Source organism: Schistocerca cancellata, chromosome 9 (assembly GCF_023864275.1).
Source record: "Schistocerca cancellata isolate TAMUIC-IGC-003103 chromosome 9, iqSchCanc2.1, whole genome shotgun sequence".
NCBI lineage: Eukaryota > Metazoa > Arthropoda > Insecta > Orthoptera > Acrididae > Schistocerca > Schistocerca cancellata.
In genome coordinates, this window is record NC_064634.1 from 352,677,346 (window position 1) to 352,697,273 (window position 19,928).

General features: G+C 39.1%; 1 long non-coding RNA gene across 2 annotated transcripts in view; it reads left to right on the forward strand.

Moving 5' to 3' along the window:
• The window catches only part of LOC126100405 (uncharacterized), a 64,917-nt gene that overhangs the window by 14,363 nt on the left and 30,626 nt on the right, over positions 1-19,928 (forward strand). The gene's annotated exons all lie outside the window — the stretch shown is intronic.

The window sequence follows — 19,928 nt, forward strand, 5'->3', positions numbered from 1 at the left end:
TTTGCCAGATAGGGATTGTTTTACATGGTAACAAAGCAATTGGTTTTACATGCTAACAAAGAAATTGTAACACTCAGGACAGCTGGTTCATTTGCTTAATTTACATCTCTTTAAAATAAAAGTGCTTCAGAGGCTCCAGTTGTAAGGGCCCAGCCACTCTTTTTTTGTGTTTCTCATATATTGCTCCTCTAAGGAGTTACTTGCCCAGGTAATACACAGTTCCTGCCTTAATAGACAAGGGAATAGGATCTGCTGGCAGAGCTGTTAAAAATCAGTTCTGTTTTATTGTGTTACTTCACTAGAGTGCGGACTGTCCTCGCTGTAGAACTCATCGTTCGTTGTATTACTAACCAATGGAAGTTTTAAACATGTTACGTGACAAAATTACAAGTAGGCTTATTTGACAAAACCTTTTCTTATTTCTCAGTTTTATGGTTTGATTCTCCTTGTTTTTTATTTTTCCCTCCAAACTCAGAGCACAGTTTATATGAATCAGTTATTTCTTAGGATGTGTGCTACAGTCAACATTCTCATTGTATTAGAAAAGTGTGTGTGTGTGTGTGTGTGTGTGTGTGTGTGTGTGTGTGTGTGTGTGTGTGTGTGTCACATGATGGGGTGCCTCCTTTGCTCCTAAAGTGTTAAAGTTCTGCCAGAACTTTTCCTTAATACAATCATACGTTATAGCTGAAGATGTAGGTTAAGTTGAAATGTGAGATTGATTGCAATTTGCTGAAGCCTAAGATTGTGATGCCATAAAAATAACTATTCTTGATATGATGCATATTTTACTCATATTGGATTTCGACAAGCAGCTGATGTCCACAGATGGTATTTGCTGGTTCAGTATTCTTACAGATTTGTCTCTGTTAGTGTAGTTGAATCAGGATTAACACTCATAACATACCTACAAAATGTTTGATATCAGTTTCACTTGCCCCATTAATATATTATAGTATCTCAGATAGCCTTTAAAAAAAAACTTAATTTACTACAGTTCCTCACTCTGAGGCATGCACTAATCCATGTCATGCCAGGCAATCTCCTAATGGTTCCACCTCTTCATGGCAACACACTCATTTGTCTGGTGCCTGTCTACAACTTCCAGAAAAAAAAATTTTATTAACCTTCAAAATAAACAAGACATTCTATCAAAGTACCGGGATTCTCAGTGTGTTCCACCAGAATAAAAGTTTGAGTTCCCCTGATCTGCAGAGACTGCGTATATTATACCAGAAACGTGGTTGTGCATCTGTGCTTAGGATACTATGATACAAAATCAGTAATTGGCCTGTGGTTCTTTGTCCTTTAATTATATTTGGTATTATGCAGTATCTGATGTGAAGAAGTAAGGTCAAAAAGTTGTTGAATGAAGTCCAGTTTTTATTTCTTTCTGAAGCTTACATATATTATGCCATTTATGGAACATAAACCACAAGAAAAACTACGTACCATATTTATCCAAGTATAAGACAATCTCCCCCCCCCCCCCTCCCTCCCTCCAAACTCCTTTCTTTTCAAAGTCTCTCCTTGACAAAATATTATATTTAACATATTCTGACTAATCCGAATTACAATAAATTTCACTGACATAAAGTATTTGCCAAAAAAGTTTAATATTATACTTATTCTAGACTTGTACTATTTTTTGATTGTCAACAGTTTCATAATAGAAAGCGAAATAAAATAAACAAAAAGAAATATTTTATGTTAATTTTTGTATTCACCTTTTTTTCTATCTGAGCAAGTTATTGTGTTATCACTATTTTTAATCATCATATCTGGTATCATTATATGAGAATATAATATAATTAGATATATAAAAAATATTCTCGCCAAGTGGTGGCTGGAGGAAACACACACAAAATTTCAAGGCAATGTGGAAGCTTTGGATCCAATTGCTCCTCCTAATGGCAGAAGGTTTGAAGGGGAAAGCAGAGAGGAGGGGGAGGAAAAGGACTGGTGAGGTTTAAGAAATAAGGAGAGTTATGCAAAAGTCACCTAGAACTGATATTTCAAAAAAAATGATTATTTTTGATGATCTTTTAGCTCTTGTGGTTATTACCTGGGATGTTAGTTTCATCAAACCAATGAGAGGCAAGAAAAGAGGCATCATATTTCTATACATCAAGCCCAGTGCAATTTGTGATCTTGGTTGTCATAAGTATGTGGCTGTTCCCTTAGAATGTTCTGTGTTGTGTGGAGGTTAGGGTGGGACCTAATAGCGCAGTGTAGATTGCTGCAAGTAAAACAGAAATCAGTAAAATTTATAATTGTCACAAATACTTAATTGTCAATCCAAATATGTTATCTCTGAAGTGTGACCTGAGAACACAGCTGTTTTTTCTCCAACACACAGCGGACTTTGCATCCATATTGACATGAGAATGTGATAATATGCCTTAGTGTTTTGCTGTTGAACATATCTGCCCATTGCTGCCTCATTGGCTGTGTGAAACTAACAGCTGACACACTCTTTTGTTCCTGTTATAACCCATGATGAGCATTGACAACATTGCTGGAAGAAACATGTTAAGTATGCAAGTGGGCCTTATTTACATTTCCACCATTTCTTGCTGAAACATATGCTGCTGTTGAATATTTATCAAATTTCAAAGCCACTACAAATGTGAGTAGAAATGGATTCAGACAGACAAGGTATGCTGTATACATTCCTGTGATTGACAGAACAATGAAATTTGCTTTCCACTCCCTGCCCCCCCTCCCTCGATCTCCCCACATTTGTAATAGTTCTCAGCCCCTCCACACCTTCTGCATACTGCAAAATAAACATGCAAGCGATTTCATCACCAAACCTTCATCTGAAAATGTAAGACAACCCCAATATTTACTGGTTGTATTACATAAAAACTTTGACCCCAGCAACAATAGTTTCATTTGTGAATGTAAGATGACCCTGTATTTTTCGAATGGCAAGATTGGGAAAAACCCACATCTTACAGTTGGGTGAATACAACTATTAAGGTTTGAAAAAGTGCAATCTGGGCAGAAACAGTTGTTATGCAGACTTGTGGGTAGAAAACTTGTCTATGCGCCTTGAAAATCCAACATGCAGAATCACTCTAATTTCTTGAGTTATGACTGCCAAGGTTTGCAACATTGTTTCTCCTAACAGTAAGCCACTTTCCTTAAACTGGTGCAAGTGGGAGCTAAATGTAAAATTTGGCAAACTGTCCTGTTTGATTTGCTCAAAGAGGAAGCATGTTAAACTGCAAAAATGGGCAGGGCTAGCCTAGGTCTGAAACTCCTCTGGTTTTTTTGTGTTCTGTGGCAGAGTCACTTCCCCAGATGGTTCAAAGTCTCATAGTTCCTGTTACTTGGAAGTCCTATAACCACCTTTTTAATGTAGAGGCACAATGGGATGACATTCCAACAGCAAACTTACAATGAATTTGAAATATTCATGGAGGTCTGTGGTACCAAACATCTTTAAAATAAAGGTAATGATAATAATGAGTGTATGGCATTAGTGGCCGGGAGACCCCTCGCGGGGTGGTTTGGCCGCCGCTCCACAAGTTCTTTAATGCCACTACGGCGACTTGCGAGTGAATGAGGATGAAATGATCATGAAAAACACACAACACCCAGTCATCTCGAGGCAGAGAAAATCCCTGACCCCGCTGGAAATTGAACCCGGGACCCCATGCGCGGGAAGAGAGAACACTACCGCAAGACCATGAGTCACGCACAAAATAAAGGTGTTGTAAACAATTGTAAACAAAGACACATTGTTCAGTTATCTGTAACTCATTGGCTATTGAAATGACCACTAAGATTTAGCATATGCCAACCATTCAGAAAACAATTGCCCTCACCACTTTATGTTGTAGTTGTTGAGATCTTCAGCCCAAAGACTGGTTTGAGGCAGCTCTCCATGCTACTCTATCCTGTGCAAGCCTCTTCATCTCCAAGTAACTACTGCAACCTACATCCTCATGAATCTGCTTAGTTTATTGTTATTTGGTCTCCCTCTACGATTTTTACCCTGCACACTTCCCTCCAAAAAATTGGTGATACCTTGATGCCTCAGAATGTGTCTCACCAACCAATCCCTTCTTCTAGTCGAGTTGTGCCACAAATTCCACTTCTCTCAAATTCTGTTCAGTACCACCTTGTTAGTTATGTGATCTACCCATCTAATCTTCAGCATTCTCCTGTAGCACCACATTTCAAAAGATCTATTCTCTTCTGTCTAAACTTGTTATCGTCCACATTTTACTTCCATACATGCCTACAATCCAAACAGATGCTTTCAGGAAGGGCTTCCTGACACGTAAATTTATACTCGATGTTTACAAATTTCTCGTCTTCAGAAACACTTTTCTACTCATTGCCAGTCTACATTACATATCCTCCATACTTTGACCTTCATCAGTCATTTTGCTTCCCAAATAGCAAAGCTCATCTATTACTTTAATGTCTCATATCCTGCTGATCTAGTTCCCCCAGCATCGCCTGATATGATTGGACTACATTCCATTTCTTTGTTTTGCTTTTGTTGATGTTCATATTACATCCTCCTTTCAAGATACTTTCCATTCCATTCAATTGCTCTTCCAAATCCTGTGCTGTTTCTGACAGAATTAAGTCATTGGCTGATCTCAGAGTTTTTGTTTCTTCTCCCTGGATTTTAATTCCTACTTCAAATTTTTGTTTTGTTTCCTTTACTGCTTGCTCAATACACAGATATAATAGCATTGGGGATATGCTATAACCCTGTCTCACTCCCTTCTCAACCACTGCTTTGCTTTCATGCCCATCAACTCTTAAAACTGCCATCTAGTTTCTGTGAAAATTGTAAATAGGCTTTTGGTCCCTATATTTTACCCCTGTCACCTTTAGAATTGAAGGAGAATATTCCAGTCAACATTGTCAAAAGCCTTCTCAAAGTCTACAAAAGCCATAAACGTAGGTTTGCCTTTCCTTAACCTATCTTCTATGAGAAGTCATAGGGTCAGTATTGCCACGTGTGTTCCTACATTTCTCCAGAATCCAAACTAATTTTCCACCCCACCCCACCCCACCCCCACCCCCCGAGGGGTGTTGTGTGAATATAAATGCACTATTGAGGAGCATAGTCAAATGTTGACTGATTTACCAACAGGGTGGTGATGGATATGAAGTGTGTACTCAATGCAAAATCATTAGTTTTATAAAACTAAACCGAGAAAATTACATACTTTGCAAACTGTTGGAACTCGTGTCATTAACATGTGTGATACTAGTGATTTTCATACCCAGTCAGTAAAGGACTTAGAACTTCATGATACGAAAGTTACAGCAAAAATGCCTTCCACTTCAAATAATACACCTTTATAAAATATCACTTATGAAAGGAAGAAAATTACCAAGAGGTGAAAGAACTGTACAGGTGGATGCAACTTATCCTGAGAAGCGTATGGTAATATTAATGTGTAGAATCTTCACTTACTTTCTAAAATACGACAATAACTAACACTATTTAGAACTATTTTTAAGGGCTTGGTCTGCTTATCATTCAGATTTGGCATCAACGTGTGCTGCAGATCTTATCAGAAAGGAGAATCATGAGGAATGTGTAGAAAGTACAAATAAGCAAAAGTATTGAGAAAACAAAATTACAAAACGACAGAACAGCTGGCCAGTATTTAGTACCTTCCGGTTGAGAAATCCCAAATTTGGAATTGAGGAACACTAAATATAATGTTCTAGAAGGTTTGATTAAGAACCAAAACATGTCCATAACTGACAAAGCCAGGAGAATAATGGAACAGGATTATAACTGTTTCACAACATACAATTTAACCCTTAATCATACAAAGATTCATATTATGCAATTTCAAACAAATTAAAATTACTTGCATGTACCAGGAATAGAGATCAAAGGGAACACACTGGATAAGTCTGTGTGTGAGGCTCCTAAGCATCCAGATAGATAATAAACTGAGGTGGCATGAATGTGTGGATAAGTTAAGCAAAAAGGTCAGTTACACCTGCTTTGTACTTTAAAAATGTGTATACAACAAAACAGAACACTGAAATCATTTTGCAAGCAGAATATACCTACTACAAAAACTGTGGCAACAATTACAATTAGTGCTGATGGACAACCAAGAAACAATAAGTTTATTCACAATATCAATTTAAAATTTAAATTAACAAAAAATCTAACCTTTTTCGCTTATTTGTTATCAAGTTTTGAGAAAATGTGCTGCAAACACAATTGTTGAACATGCTTGTTAAGTTTGCTACATTAAATTTACCTAAACTGTATTTTTTGGTGTAGTAAAATAAGAATAATATAGACAATGCATTTCTGTCTAGGCTTCAGATCAAGGTTTTACATTCGCTGCATCAAGACAACAGGTTAAAATCAGATATTAGGCTGGAAATTTAAATTCACCAGATATTCAGAAACAAAAGAATATCTCAGTCATTCCACCTTGTACAATTTATTATGATATTTGGACTAAAGTATCTAAATTTCACATAAATTTAACACAAACCGATCATGACGACGTCAGTATACAGACAGCTGATATTGGTCTGCACAAAGTCACATACATAATCTGTTTAAAAAATTGGATAAAAACAGCACCTGTGTTGCAGAAATAGAGTACAGTGAGATTTTGAAAGAATTTTTTTTCTAATATATGTAAACATTTGGAAAGTAATTTACAAGTAATTCCCTACTTATCATTATGAGTAGGTTAACAACAGTCATTATTTGTAGTTAGCATAGTTTAGAGAAGTATGCTACTTCTTCCTGTTACTGTATAACTTTACTCATTTCACATTTCTGATGGTTTTTACTATATATGGAACATGTGTGAATGGATAACAGGATTTTCTTTCTCAAGCTGAGGTCAGAGTGACTCGTTCTTTCCAACCTTCTCCTTGAGAAACTCACAGTTCCGAAAGCTAGGGTAATTTTATGTATGTTTGTATGTGTTGTAATATGACATACCAAGATTCAATTATTGAGCCACACAATACAACTGATTACTAAACAACTTGATATATGACAATTTCAATATGTAAACATATCTGTATGGTCATTCCTTTACTTTCAAATTACATATCATTGTATAATCACACAAGGAGTAATGCTCAGTCCACAAAAGAAAGTAACTTAATAGAATTCTATGTAATGATTCAATCAATATTTCATAATGTAGAAAACAATTTTCAATTCAACAGACATCAGTCTTTATTGGGACAGTGCTCTTTTTAGGTGGAATGATAAAGATTTCACATTAGAGTTAGTATTGTTGTAGAGAAATAAAATGCCCATTTCTTCTTAATGTAGTTTGTGTATCTCAATAGTAAAACCTGCCAATACTGCAACAACAATTTACTGTTGAACATCTACGAGCAGTAAAAACATAGCCACATAGTTCACAGTCCTTCAAATAAATTGAACAGTCACTGCCATTGCTTTAACACATGGCCTATTGGTGTAACACTTATTTCATTGTTAAGTTGATGCATTGTTGTCATTCTAAGCAACACAGGTTCCTCGTCTGAAACTCGGCTGTGGACCGTATCATGACCAAAAATTGGGCCCTTATATATCACCACAATAATAGGTACTGAAACTTCACATTGTTCGATGTTTAATTTGCAGAAATTTTAATTAAAACTTAACTCATTAAATTAGTTGAATACATCGAAAAATTAAGTCTTTTTAACAGTTTCTTCTACTACAAGAGTTAGGCTGAATTATTTGTTTAAATCATGAAATTAACATATATAGTTATGGAAACTGTACTTTTGACAAAACTGTTAATTACTTAGGAATTAATTCAGGGCTGGTTTTGCTAACAGGTTTTCGGAGAGAGACGAACAGGTACTATTAGTTGTTCCTCCAAATGTTTATAATTGTTACAGAATTTATATTTGTTTATACATCAACAATAGAATTTAAGTTACAAAACAGTTACTGATTTCACCCTATAATAAAAGATACTAACTAGGAATAGTCGAAATAAATTAGAAAAATGAATTACATACATAAAATTAAGCACAAAATTAGATCTGGTGTTATATTCTTTCAAACTGAGGGCCAACCTTCGTCTTTTATTAAAGCGCAGATTTTATTCACATATGCTAATGGTAAATATTTAAAAGTAACAAAACTAATTTAAGGTGGCAGATGGCAGAACAAGAGGGGAATTAAAATTATCCCATTTTGCTGCTTCGTCACAGTCTGGTTTCCAAATCTCTATCTAGCCATTATTTATATAATCTGAAACCTTCAGATGTCTCCAGGTCTCGTCCAGATACACAACCTTCTTTCATGTTTCTTAAACCATCCATTAGCTGTGATTAAATTATGCTCTGTGCAAAATTCTACCAGGTGGTTCTCTCTTTCATTCCTTTCCCCCAAGACTATTAAATTTTCATCTCCGTAAACTATCTGAATAACTTCTTTCATCTCATCATACATTTCCTCAATCTCCTCCTCATCTGTGGAGCTAGTTGGCATATAAACTTGTACTACTGTTGTGGGTGTGGGCTTCTTACCTACCTTGGTGACGATGTGTTTACTATGCTGTTCATAGTAGCTTCATATTTGTTTTTATTCGTTATTAAATCTACTCCTGCATTAACCCTATTTGATTTTGTATTTATAACCCTTTATTCACCGGACCAGAAGTCCTTTTCCTCCTGCCACCAAACTTCACTAATTCCCACTGTATCTAACTTTAACCTACCCATTTCCATTTTTAAATTTTCTAACCTACCTGAATGATTAAATGATCTGACATTCCACAAACTGATCCATAGAACACCAGTTTCCTTCCTCTTGGTAACGACATCCTCCTGAGTGGTCCCCGCCCAGAGATCCGAATGGAGAACTATTTTACCTTTGGAATATTCTGCTCAAGAGGATGCCATCATTTATCCATACAGTAGAGCAACATGCCCTCAAGAAAAAATTATGGCTGTGGCGTCCCCTTGCTTTCAGCTGTTCGCTGAAATTTCATTTGGTGGCTTTTACAAGGCCATATCAGTCAATCATTATGACTGTTGCCCCTGCAACTACTGAAAGGACTGCTGCCCATCTTTGGGAACCGCTTACCTGTCTGGCTTCTCAACAGATGCCCCTCTGTTGTGGTTGCACCTATGGTATGGCTACGTGTATCGTTGAGGCATGCATCCGGCGACATGATCATCATCATGAATCGTGATAGTGGTTAGATTGGATTGAGTAAAAAAATTGGAGTGTGAAAAAATTGGGATTTTGTATGAGTGTTGATGACCGCGCAGTTGAGCGCCCTGCAAACCAGTCATCATCACTACTGAGGCATGCAAGCCTCCCCACCAATGGCAAGGTCCGTGTTTCATGGAGGGGATTGCTTTATACCCATAACAAAATCCTAATACCCCCGTGTGACACCTGGTAACTTGCAATTTTTATGCCTCTCTTGCTCTCTAACAAAACTGCGTTAATTCTAAGATTAGGCTTACTTTTCAATTTTTCTTTTTTCATTGTGGTGAAATTCACTTACTCTAGAAAATGTTTCCCTTTCATTATCAAAGCAATTTGTCACTGGACAGACTTTCCTGGTTACTGACATTCCACGCTGATCTGGAAATCACAACATTGCTACGGCTCCAGCTATGTTCAGTTTAAGGTTCTGCCTATGCTGTAGGGAGAAAGTTCGCTTTCTGTGAATAAAATTATGTAGGTAAAAAAAAGGGGAGATCAGTGAATGACAGATTTGATGAAACACTGTGGATATTCCAACCAACTCCCTCAGTTTTCCCAATACCAAAGTACAAGAGCTTGGTCCTTTGTACCTATGGTGTACATGGGTTATACAGATGATGTCAACACCATGAGCACTGCATGATTTGCAAGTAACTTTAAGGAGGATAGAGGATTTCGGTACAGCCATATAGTGCTCCAAGGAAATGAACAAAGCACGGCCACTAATTTGTTACATTAACATGGTGATGATAATTCTTATCATGGAACATTATTCTAAGTATAGCCACCTGGTATTTTTTTATTCTGCATCTCTATAGTGTGTGAAACAAGGTACTCCAGTGGTTGGCACTGACACACTGGCCTCACATTCAGGAGGATAACAGTTAAAATCCCCATCTTGCCATCCTGATTAAGGTTTTTGTGATACCTCTAAATCATGTAAAGCAGATGCTGTGATGGTTCCTTTGGAAGGGGACTGCTGATTTCCTTCCTTAATCCAAGCTTGTGTTCCATCTCTAATGCCATCAATGCCAATGGGAAATTAATCTCTAACATTCTTTCTTTTTTTCCATATAGAGTGGACAGTTTGTTTCTTACTGTGGTAGTAAAGTTGGAATATTCTCAGTTAGGTCAAATGAAAGATTATTCACATGGTACAGATGTATCATTGATATCAAAGAATTTTTGTTACTTTGCTAATGATACATATTTGCAGGAAAACTAACTTGGTTATTGACCTGATCTACAATATATTTGTTTATTTATTTAAGTAACTGCATGTTGCAGTCAATTGGATGAACTTAAGTGGCATCATTCTATCACAAAATTATGTTTTTGGCGTTGGTTTATGGGCAATGGAATTTCATCCAAAGTGGTTTAATATTTGTGAAGAATGTACTACTTCACTTTCAGCACTTAAAAAATGGGTGATTAAATTTAGCCATCTGCTTTGAAGAGTACCTGCACAATAGACATCCAAAATATGCAACTACAGATAAAACATAAAGAAAGTGGACAGTATAGAACTGTGAGATCATTGAGTACAAGTGGGTGAAATAACTGATTCCATAATCATATTAGAAGAGAGTTTACCATGAAATTTACAGAAAGATTTAACCATGAGAATTCTTTGCAGAAAAGAACTGTAGCATTTCTTGAATGCTTACCAAAAGAAAATGAATTACTTAGCAGTGAGTGAACTGTTTTGAAAAGAATCCAACCAATTTTGTGTTTTGGGTATAGTGTAATATCAGAACTGAAACTTAAAAGTATGCAGTGAGAGCTGTTTATCAGGCCTCCCCCTGCCCCCACCCCCCTCTCCCCAAAAAGAGGTTGGTTTCACCTGCTCTGAAAGTTAAGAACAGTGTTTGCTACAGTGGAAGAATAATTTACTTTCATTTATTGCTTTCCAAGCAGGAATGATTTTTGTGTCAAACAGGATTGATGCATCACTTTAGTGAATATGGGAGTACAGAAGCTAGTAATTCTAACTGTGTGCTTGTCCCAGTAGGAAATGTCTAATGCTTTATCAGTTGATAGAAGAAGCAGTTAAGATTTTGTAGGAACATCTGGAGTAAAAATTATGATGGCTCCAAAATGTTAATTTTTATTAGAGAATTATCCAATTTTGGCTCATTTGCCCCAGAAATTTTAAACTGCCATTGACAATTTACATTCAGTTTCTGAAAGGGTATTACAAACATAGTAAATTACTTGATTGGATCCTTCACCTCACGCTAGACAGCATGTTGCTTTTAAACTTCCTGTAGGTTAAAACTGTATCCCAGACCTCGATTCAAGTTTGGAACCTTTACTTTTGCAGCCAATGCTGTTACTGAATAAGGTGTGCAGACGTAACTCTCAGGTCATCCACACAGGTTAAATTCTGTCATTGCCTCTCTCCTACTTCCCAGACACTCATGTATATATTGTGTGACTAGCATTCTTGGAAGACAGGATATTAGAGAAAACTGCATCCAGTCTTGTGTACTGGTGAACAGAAGCTGTGAGGATGGGTTGTGAAGTGTCTGGATAAGAGCACTATCTGTGAAGGACAAGGTTACAGGTTCAAGGCCCAGTATACGAGAAAGTTTCTTAGTAAATTACTTGATTGATCATGGTCAAGTAGTACAACAAGGATCACTTAGTGTTTGTTAGGTGTGATTAATAAAACAAACTTATTGTTAATAAAAATGGTAATGGGAAGTCCTGGCAGAATGTAAAAATAATTGGAGCTAAGGTAACAACTCACCAAGTAAACAAACACACACACACACACACACACACACACACACACACACACACACAACCTATGTGGCTACATTGTACCAACCGAAGAGTGTAATCAGCTTGCACATTATAACTGTACCGTGTGGGTGGGTGGGGGGCGGGGAGACATGTACTAGCTCAAAAAAGGGGCTACTGACCTTGTACTACCTGCCAGTTTTCAACACCCAGTGACTCAAACATGTTGCCTTTCATTGATGTATACATCGCCTATTATTCACCTCCATTAACGAAGAGTATTTCCGAATGGAATCAAATGCAATCAAACAAATAACATCAAGCATTGATTGAATTCCTACCTCAGTGGACTTCACAATCCATAAAAGAAATAACAAATCATTCTTCTTTACACTGTACTCAAACCACCACCTCAAGACCTTAGTAAATGTTGCATGATTCCATATTTAATAAGACAGAAAGCTCAAACTCAGGAACTTTGAAACATTGATTTATGTTAATAAAATACTTTTGGGTTTCAAGCCACATAGAGTGGTTAACTGCACACGAGCTCTCAGCAGAGATCTCCTTTCCCATTGTCAAGTGGTAGACTGTTGTGTGAATGCCACTGTCATGCTTATATAGTAGCACTGTCACCAGTGAAATCACTGGTGCTCTATCCTGCACCATATATGGTAATGGTTTGGTGGCATAACTGCTGCGCCCACTTCAATTCCCCAATCTGGGGATCCCAGGCCATACTCAGCTGCAATGCAGCATCATTGAGGGTGGTGTCCAATATTTTGATCTCTACTGCTTTGTTTATTACGCTATCCCAGAAGCTGCTGGTCCGTTTAACAATAGAAGCCACGTTGGATGTAATTCAGTGTGTTAAAATTAATGGATATAGCCACGAGGGCATTCATTCATACATCATTTTATGCACACAACACTGTTGAACGCTTTTTGCCTAATTGTAAAAACAGCACATCAGGTTTGGAAAAGAGCAGAATATACAGAATCGCTTGTAGTTGTGGCAAATTCTACATAGGCCATTGTGGCAGGGCAATAACTGTCCACTTGTAGGAACACCATTGAACCTGGAGATGTAGAGAAGACCACTGTACTTTTTCAGACCACCTACTTAAAGAAGCCACAGTTACCATGTTTTATGGACTGTTAGATGCTGGGGACTACAAGAGGCACCTTCATTTTTAAGCAGTTTTTCAAAAAATAACATTTTTACCAGTTTTATTATTAGATTGCAAAACCAGACAAAAAAATTCTTAGTTTATGAAACTGAACTGAACTTAAAAATCCCTGAAAATTGTCATCTGAACTTTCCTCCTCCTCCTCCTCCTCCTCCTCCTCCTCCTCCTCCTGTATAAGATGGTCTTCACTTCCATTGAGAGCATTATTTATGCCGCATTTCATGAAAGATTTGACAGTAATGTCTTCTCTCACTGTTGACCATGACTCTTTTATCCACTGTCACACTTGTTTGATTGTAGGTCATTTTAAACCTTTTGGCTTTTATCTATAATCTGTTTGTTCCATTCCTCTCTCCTGTACACTTTAAGTAGTTTATTTATGGAGACATCAAGAGGTTGCAATTGTGAAGTCAGTCCTCCCAGAATAACAGCAAGCTCTGTAGTTTCCTGTCTCAATTACTCTCCACAGAATTTTTCACATGACAGCTAAACTGATCTAGCACAAGAAGAGAACTCATCTTCAGTAAAACACCTTTCGTTCTCTCCCACACCTCGTCAATCCATAATTTCATACAAGCCTCATCCATTCCACCTTCGTCATGTACATGAACAACAATTTCTGGCAGTATTTCAGAAGGTTTTGGCAGTGTTTTGGGCATGAAAACAATCATTGGCTGTCAGCTCAGCATGAAAGAACAAAAGTGTAGTGTATTTTTTCATGTCCACTTGTTTTTATATTTATGGTTTCAGCACCTTTCATGGCTACAGTTCTATTACTCAGCACATCAAATGTCAGAGGATTTTCGTCCCTATTCGCATTTTGGCTTAGTTCCACACTGGTTTTCTGTAGATGTTGACACCAGCCTGCCAACTGCAAATGGTTTTTTCTGTAGGTGGAGGGCTGAAATGCTGCTTGATTGTTCTGTTTCCATGTTGTTCAGCATATGCTATTACTTTCAATTTACAGCCCACATCACGTGAATACCTTTCATCTTCTTCCATTATAAAACTAGCTGCTAACAAAAAAATTGTACTGTTACCAATAACTTAAATGATATTCAATTAAAATTCACTGGCACTGTCGACTGCAATGAAGCATCACAGCCTAGACAGTGTATTGGGTTTGTGGTGGTGGGGTGGGAGAGAGACAGCAAACTGGCCATACATGTATAACTGTGCATTATATGGGGTTATGCAAAGTGAAAGTAAAGTACGGTGAAACACAAATGTGTAGCTGCCGGCTACATTATCTACAGTAGTCAGTGTCCAAACTACAAACCCCCATTTTTCAGCTAGTGTAGCAACGCAGTACGCTGACACCAGGGACAACAAATGAAGAAATAAATAAAGCAGGTGGAACTGCTACAAGATTTTAAATTGTAAGACTTTTCCAGAGATATATGTGGATTGGCCATGCTTTATTGGTTATGAATGGCACATAAAAACTGACGAAACTGCAAAAAGGTAGGTAATTAAGCAGATGGGACCTGGATAAACTGAAAGAACCAAAGGTTGTAGAGGATTTCAGAGAGCATTAGGGAATGACTGACAAGAACAAGGGAAAGGAATAAAATATAAGAAAAGTGGGTAGCTTTGGGAGATGAAATAGTGAAGGCAGCAGAGGGCTAGTAGAAATCGTTGGGTAACAAGAGATACTGAATTTAATCAAAGAAAGGAGAAAACATAAAAAATGCAATAAATGAAGCAGGCAAAAGGAAATGCAAAATCTAAAAAATGAGATCGGCATGAAGTGCAAAATGGCTGAGCAGGAATGGCTAGAGGACAAATGTAGGGAGGTAGAAGTATGTATCATTAGGGGTAAGATAGATGCTGCATACAGGACAATAGAGACACCTTTGGGGAAAAGAGAAGCAGCTGTGTGACTATGAAGAGTCATATGGAGAACCAGTCATAAGCAAGGAAGGGAAAAAAGGAGGCAAGGAGTATATAGAATAGAGGGTCTATACAAAGGAGATGTACTTGAGGGCAACATAATGGAAATGGAAGAGGAAGAGGATGTAGAGGAAGAGGATGTAGAGGAAGAGGATGTAGAGGAAGAGGATGTAGAGGAAGAGGATGTAGAGGAAGAGGATGTAGAGGAAGAGGATGTAGAGAGAGATATGCTACTACGTGAAGAATTTGACAAAGCACTGAAAGACTTAAGCTGGAACAAGGGCCCGGGAGTAAACATCTGTTAGAGCTACTAATAACCTTGGGAGAGCCAGTCATTACAAAATCTTCCATCTGGTGAGCAAGATGTATGAGATAGATGAAATACCCTCAGACTTCAAGATGACTATAATAATTCCAATTCCAAAGCAAGCGGGTGCTGCCAGTTGTGAAAATTACTGAACTATAAGTTTAGTACGTCACGGCTGCAAAACGCTAACACAAATCCTTCACAGAAGAATGGAAAAACTTGTTCCATAAAAACACGGGAGAACTGCCGGATATCAGTAACTTCCTACCACGATATTTCGGCGCAGAGTCTTCTGGCCATCTTCAGGTGAATGCCACTGTAGTAGTACTGGCGAGTACGCGCTGAGCTCCGCTATTTAAAGCCTTCTGAGGTGACATTGCGCATGCGCTGCTCAGCGTGCGCATTCATAACGGCTCCGTGCGCTGCGCCTCGCACCCTCCACTGCGAAAGCCTGGCGTATCGGTGTCAGGTCAATTTCCATCTTTATGCAGATACCTACGTCGACTACGAAGTTTCTCTATAACAGGATTCCAAGCAGAGTTCAGCTGATAACCGCTATCTCGATTGATGAGAGTCTCATTGTCAGACAATCTTATTTCCACAGACTCATTGATAATCGAGCTCCAAAAGTTTGATGTATGGGCCAAAATTTTTGTGTCGTCGTAATTCATGGAATGGTCTGTGGAAATACAGTGTTTGGCGATTGCGGACTTGGTGGGTTGGAGAAGGCGAGTATGCCATTGGTGTTCCACAATGCGTTCCTGCACAGTTCGTGTTGTTTGCCCTATATATGATTTGCCGCATTCACACGGAATTTTGTAAACACCTGGTTTACGCAGGCCCAGGTCGTCTTTAACGGATCCCACCAGTGATGAAATTTTGGAAGGAGGGCGAAAGATGACTCTCACTTGATACTTTCTCAATATTCTGCCTATCTGTGAAGAAATATTCCCAATAAATGGTAGATAAACAGTCGAACTGAAGGCCTCTTCCTCTTCCTTGTTCCGTCGTTTGTAGGTCTTCATCACTCTGTTCACTTGCCTACGTGAAAAGCCATTCTTCAAAAATATTTTTTGCAGGTGTTCCAGTTCCGCTTGAAGACTGTCGGTGTCAGAGATAGTATGGGCACGGTGGACCAAGGTTTTGAGAATGCCCATTGTTTGTGCTGGATGGTGGCAACTAGTAGCTTGTTAGATACAGGTCTGTATGAGTGGGCTTTCCGTACACCGAGTGACCAAGTGTGCCATCACTCTTCCGTCGCACCAAGACGTCTAAAAATGGCAGACAACCATCTCTCTCTATCTCCATGGTAAATTTTATGTTTTCATGTACGGAGTTCGTGTGGCGTAAAAATTCTTGGAGACGGTCCAGACCATGAGGCCACACTATAAAAGTGTCGTCAACGTACCGCCAAAATACTGTCGGTTTAAAAGTGGCAGAGTCGAGTGCTCTCTCCTCAAAATCCTCCATAAAAAGATTGGCCACCAGGGGAGACAAAGGACTCCCCATGGCGACACCATCAGATTGTTCGTAAAATTCGTTGTTAAATATAAAATATGTAGAGGAGAGAGTGTGCTCAAACAATGCTGTAATGTCTGCATGAAAAATATTGCCAATGAGATGTAGTGAGTCCACCAGAGGCACCTTTGTAAACAGTGAAACCACATCAAAACTGACCAATAAATCACTACTTTGCAGTTGTAGTGACCGAAGTCGACTGATAAAATCACCAGAATTCTTTATGTGATGTGCACACTTGCCTATCACTGGTTTGAGCAGAGATGCCAAGAATTTTGCTAGGTCGTAGGTGGCTGCTCCAATGTTACTCACAATTGGACGTAATGGCACATTTTCCTTGTGGATCTTAGGCAGTCCATATAGCCTAGGTGGAACTGAACTGTTTGGTTTCAGTCTCTTGATGACCTCCTTCGGTAGAGAACTATTTGATAAAAGTTCTGCTGTTTTTCACGCTACTCTTATTAATATAGTCATCTCTTGGTATGAGGACAGTAGCGTTTCCTTTGTCAGATTTTAAGACTGCTGTATCCACATCTACTCGTAAGTTACGGAGGGCTATCCTCTCCATGGGCGAGATGTTATTCTTCATTGGCGCACCCTTGGTCAACACACGACAAGACTCTCGACGAACTTCCTCCGCTTCATCTGTATCAAGACGGCGTACAGCTTCTTCGATGGCACTGACGAGATCCACTAGTGGCGGTGAAACAGGTGTGGGAGCAAAATTCAGTCCTTTTGCTAGCACAGACACAGTCGCATCATCTAAAGTTTTCTCTGTCAAATTAACAACAGAACGTCGAGTTGGAACTTCCTGCTGCATCTGTTTAGAAAGTCTGTCAATCTTGGCAGTTTGCCTCGTCACAGCTTTATCATGGCTCCAGTTTGCTTTAGCCCATGTCACACCATCCACCCAGTCCTACGACAGAGAAGATAGCCTTACTGCCAATTCCAAATGTATGTGGAACATGTCCGTTGACACAGAATCCAATTCACACCGAGTAAAACGAATCCTTTCTCTAACCAAAGCCATGCTTGCTTTACGTTTGATGTTGTTTGCAGCAGTGGTATTTATGAAATGCACAATTTTGGCAAACGTTGGAATAATGCCCTTGTCTCTGCAACTTAATAAGAATATCAACGAGCTCAGCAGCCTCGCTCTTCTTTCACGTAACTTGTCGAATCTTCGAATACATTCCATCACTTCCTCCCCGTAGAGTTGGTTGATGTGATGTTTAAAGCTTTCCCGGCGTACTGATTGTTCCATAAAAACACGGGAAAACTGCCGGATATCAGTAACTTCCTGCCACGATATTTCGGCGCAGAGTCTTCTGGCCATCTTCAGGTGAATGCCACTGTAGTAGTACTGGCGAGTACGCGCTGAGCTCCGCTATTTAAAGCCTTCTGAGGTGACATTGCGCATGCGCTGCTCAGCGTGCGCATTCATAACGGCTCCGTGCGCTGCGCCTCGCGCCCTCCACTGCGAAAGCCTGGCGTATCGGTGTCAGGTCGATTTCCATCTTTATGCAGATAACTACGTCGACTACGAAGTTTCTCTGTAACAGGATTCCAAGCAGAGTTCAGCTGATAACCGCTATCTCGATTGATGAGTCTCGTTGTCAGACAATCTTATTTCCACAGATTCATTGATAATCGAGCTCCAAAAATTTGATGTATGGGCCAAAATTTTTGTGTCGTCGTAATTCATGGAATGGTCTGTGGAAATACAATGTTCGGCGATTGCGGACTTGGTGGGTTGGAGAAGGCGAGTATGCCGTTGGTGTTCCACAATGTTCACTTGCCTAGGTGAAAAGCCATTCTTCAAAAATACTTTTTGCAGGTGTTCCAGTTCCGCTTGAAGACTGTCGGCGTCAGAGATAGTGAACAGAGTGATGAAGACCTACAAACGACAGAACAAGGAAGAGGAGGAGGCCTTCAGGTCGACTGTTTATCTACCATTTATTGGGAATATTTCTTCACAGATAGGCAGAATATTGAGAAAGTATCAAGTGAGAGTCATCTTTCGCCCTCCTTCCAAAATTTCATCACTGGTGGGATCCGTTAAAGACGACCTGGGCCTGCGTAAACCAGGTGTTTACAAAATTCCGTGTGAATGCGGCAAATCATATATAGGGCAAACAACACGAACTGTGCAGGAACGCATTGTAGAACACCAACGGCATACTCGCCTTCTCCAACCCACCAAGTCCGCAATCGCCGAACATTGTATTTCCACAGACCATTCCATGAATTACGACGACACAAAAATTTTGGCCCATACATCAAACTTTTGGAGCTCGATTATCAATGAATCTGTGGAAATAAGATTGTCTGACAATGAGACTCTCATCAATCGAGATAGCGGTTATCAGCTGAACTCTGCTTGGAATCCTGTTACAGAGAAACTTCGTAGTCGACATAGTTATCTGCATAAAGATGGAAATCGACCTGACACCGATACGCCAGGCTTTCGCAGTGGAGGGCGCGAGGCGCAGCGCACGGAGCCGTTATGAACGCGCACGCTGAGCAGCGCATGCGCAATGTCCCCTCAGAAGGCTTTAAATAGCGGAGCTCAGCGCATACTCGCCAGTACTACTACAGTGGCATTCACCTGAAGATGGCCAGAAGACTCTGCGCCGAAATATCGTGGCAGGAAGTTACTGATATCCGGCAGTTCTCCCGTGTTTTTATGGAACAATCAGTACGCCGGGAAAGCTTTAAACATCAATGGAAAAACTGGTAGAAGCCGAAATATGAATTTGGAATATAAGTACAGTTAAAAAAAATAATGTTCAGTATAGTGTCTCTAATGCACTTGCAGGAGCTCATTGTGCTTCTGTGAAACTTTTTGATCATGCTACCAATTGTTTAACACACTTGCAAAAACAAATGAGACTAAAATGAACGTTTTTAGCATGCTGCAGAATAAATGACACTCCTTCTGCAGGGCCTCCAAAGTTTTGTGGCAAAATTCAGTGGTAACTGTGTCATTTTAGTACAATTCCCAGAGCTGAGTATCTCGATATGTGAAATCTGCAGAGAATTATTTCATGCAGAGACTGTC